This window comes from Nannospalax galili, unplaced genomic scaffold, assembly GCF_000622305.1.
Source record: "Nannospalax galili isolate Female #2095 unplaced genomic scaffold, S.galili_v1.0 scaffold591, whole genome shotgun sequence".
Taxonomy (NCBI): domain Eukaryota; kingdom Metazoa; phylum Chordata; class Mammalia; order Rodentia; family Spalacidae; genus Nannospalax; species Nannospalax galili.
Genome location: NW_008330926.1, coordinates 1,151,691 through 1,155,118, shown reverse-complemented (window position 1 = coordinate 1,155,118; position 3,428 = coordinate 1,151,691).

Here is a 3,428-nt window from a genome sequence, read left to right as displayed (position 1 = left end):
TAAAGAATACACAAAGAAATCAGAAAACTGAAGGAAGATAGGGATAAACTTCTGAATGAATTCAGAAAAGAGTTAGAAATATCGAAGAATACTCAGGCTGAAATGAAGAAGGAAGTGAAACATTCAGTAAGCCAATTAGAAATGACAGGAGAAAGCCTCACCAAAGGGTGAATGAAATGGAAAACAGAATATCAAGACTGGAAGATAAAGTGGACGAACTAGACCACTCAAGCAAAATTATGAAAAATTTAAGGAAGCACAAGAATGGAATATTCAGGAATTGTGTGACACCATAGAAAGACCAAACTTATGAATCATAGGCATACATACAGGAAGGAGAAGAATCCCAAGATAATAGCATGGACTGGATCTTCAGCAGAATTGTGGAAGAAAAGCTCGGAGTTATGTGCTGAGACTCCTTTCATAGCAGGGTGCCTTCCTGGCAATTTTCCTGACTCTCTTTTTGAAGTGCCTGCCACAAATGCCATAACATAAACATGGCCTCTGGCTCTAGGAATACCATGCTTTCCTGTGTGATTTTTCAGGTAGTCAGTGGTCTGGCAGCATGGCAGAAACCCACTTCCACATGCAAATAGAATGTCTCACAAAGTATCTATCAGCCAAAACTTTTACCACTACCCCCATGGTATAAATATCCCAGTCTTCTCTCAATAATAGAGAGCTGGATCACTAGGAGCTAGGAGCTGAACACTTAATAAAGGCTGTAACACGGACTAAGCAGAGTCCTGTGTCTTACTATTGGCGATCCAGCCTCTCCGGGGGGCAGCATTTCTCCATCACCGACTCACGGATCCCAGCTTCAGCCGCCCCGTACTTTCCCGCGTGGTCCAGCGGCCAGTGGAACTCACATATTCCACCCAAGCACCAAAAGACATACTTTGTATTCAGCACCCCATAGAACCTTCTCCAAAATCGACCATATACTGGGGCACAAAACAAACCTCAAAAAATACAAAAAGATTGAAATAATTCCATGCATTCTATCAGATCACAATGCAATAATGCAGTAAAGCTTACAATCAACACCGGAAGAAGCCCTAGTCACCACATGAACACATGGAGACTAAACAACACACTCCTGAATGATGAATGGGTCAAAGGGGAAATTAAGAAAGAAATAAAAGAAGTCCTAGAATTCACGAAAAGAACAATACAACACAACACAACCTCTGGGACACTTTAAAAGCAGTCCTAAGAGGGAAGTTTATAGTTCTAAGTGTCTGCATTAAAAATTCAGAGAGAACACAAATAAATGACTTAACATTGCAACTCAAGATGCTTGAAAAGCAATAGCAAACGAAACCCAATCCCAGCAGAAAAGAAGAAATAACAAAAAATCATGGCAGAAATTAAAGAAATAGAAACAAAGAAAACAATAGAAAGAATCAATGAATCCAGGAGCTGGTTTTTTGAACAAATCAACAAAATCAGAGATGAAAGGGGAAACATCACAACAGACACCAGAAAGATCCAGAACATTATAAGTGAATACTTTAAAAACCTATACTCTATTAAATTTGAAAACCTAAAAGAAATGGATGGATATCTAAAGGCAGGGGAACTACCAAAACTAAACCAAGAAGAGATTAACAGCTTAAATGGACCCATAACACAAAAAGAAATTGAAACAGTAATACAAAACCTCCCAACTAAAAAAAAAGCCCAAGATTAGATGGATTTACAGTGGAATTTTATCAGACATTTGAAGAAGATCTACATCCAATACTATTTAATTTATTCAAAATGATAGAAATGGAGGGAGAACTTCCAAATTCCTTCTATGGAGCCAGCATCACTCTAATACCAAAGCCAGGTAAAGATACAACCAAAAAGGAAAACTATAGACCCATATCCTTAATGAGCATAAATGCAAAAATTCTCAAGATTCTTTCAAACCGCATACAGACACACATCAAAAAGATCATCCACCATGATCAAGTAGGCTTTATCCCAGAGATGCAGGGATGGTTTAATATACATAAGTCAATAAATGTCATAAATCATATAAATGGGCTCAAAGATAAGAATCACACGGTCATCTCAATAGATGAAGAGAAGGCCTTTGACAAAATTCAACATGCATTTATGTTCAAAGTCCTAGAGGGAATTGGACTGGAGGGAACATACCTCAACATAATTAAAGCCATATATAACAACCCCACAGCCAACATCATTCTAAATGGAGAAAAACTGGAAGCATTCCCATTGAAATCAGGAACCAGAGAAGTCTTTCCTCTTGCTCTACTTCTCTTTAATATAGTGCTTGAAACTCTTACAAGAGCAGTAAGACAAGAGCAGGAAATTAAAGGAGTAAAAATTGGAAAAGAAGAGATCAAATTATCCATTTTTGCAGATGATATGATATATCTAAGAGATGCCAAAAATTCCACCAGAAAACACCTAGAAATTATTAACACGTTCAGTAAACTGGCAGGTTACAAAATTAACCTACAAAAGTCTGTAGCCTTTCTATATACCAATAACAAGCAATCAGAGAAAGAGTACATGGAAACACTCCCCTTCACAATAGCTGCAAAAAATTAAAATATCTCATAATAAACCTGACCAAAGACATTAAGGACCTCTATAATGAAAATTTTAAATCTTTAAAGAAAGTGATTGAGGAAGACATCAGAAGGTGGAAGGACCTCCCATGTTCATGTATTGGAAGAATTAATATTGTGAAAATGACCATCCTACCAAAAACCATTTATAGATTCAATGCAATGCCAATCAAATCCCCATGACATTTTTCACAGAATTGGAAAAAAAACATCCTAAGATTCATATGGACCTCGGATGGCCAAAGCACCCTGAGCACTAAGACTAATGCCAGGGGGATTACTATACCAGATTTTAAGCTGTATCACAGAGCTATATTCATAAAAACAACAAGGTACTGTCATAAAAATAGACCCATAGATCAATGGAACAAAATTGAAGACCCAAATATGAATAAATGCAATTTCAGCCACCTGATATTTGACAAAGGAGCCAAGAACATTCACTGGAGGAAGGACAGCATGTTCAGCAAATGGTGCTGGCAAAACTGGATCTCCACTTGTAGAAGGATGAAACTAAACCCCTATCTTTCACCTTGGACAAAAGTCAATTCCAAATAGATCAAAAACCTCAATGTAAAGCCTGAAACTCTGAAATTGTTAGAAGAAAACATTGGGAAAAACCTACAAGATATAAGTGTAGAAGAGGATTTTCTAAACTGGACATCAATTGCTCAGAACAAGGTCAAGAATCAGCAAATGGGACCTCATTAAACTAAAAAGCTTCTGTACATCAAAGGAGGAAACCTGCAAAATGGGAGAAAATTTTCACCAGTGACACACCTGACAGAGGTTTAACATCCAAAATATATGACGAACTCAAAAAACAGAGAATCAAGACAGGAA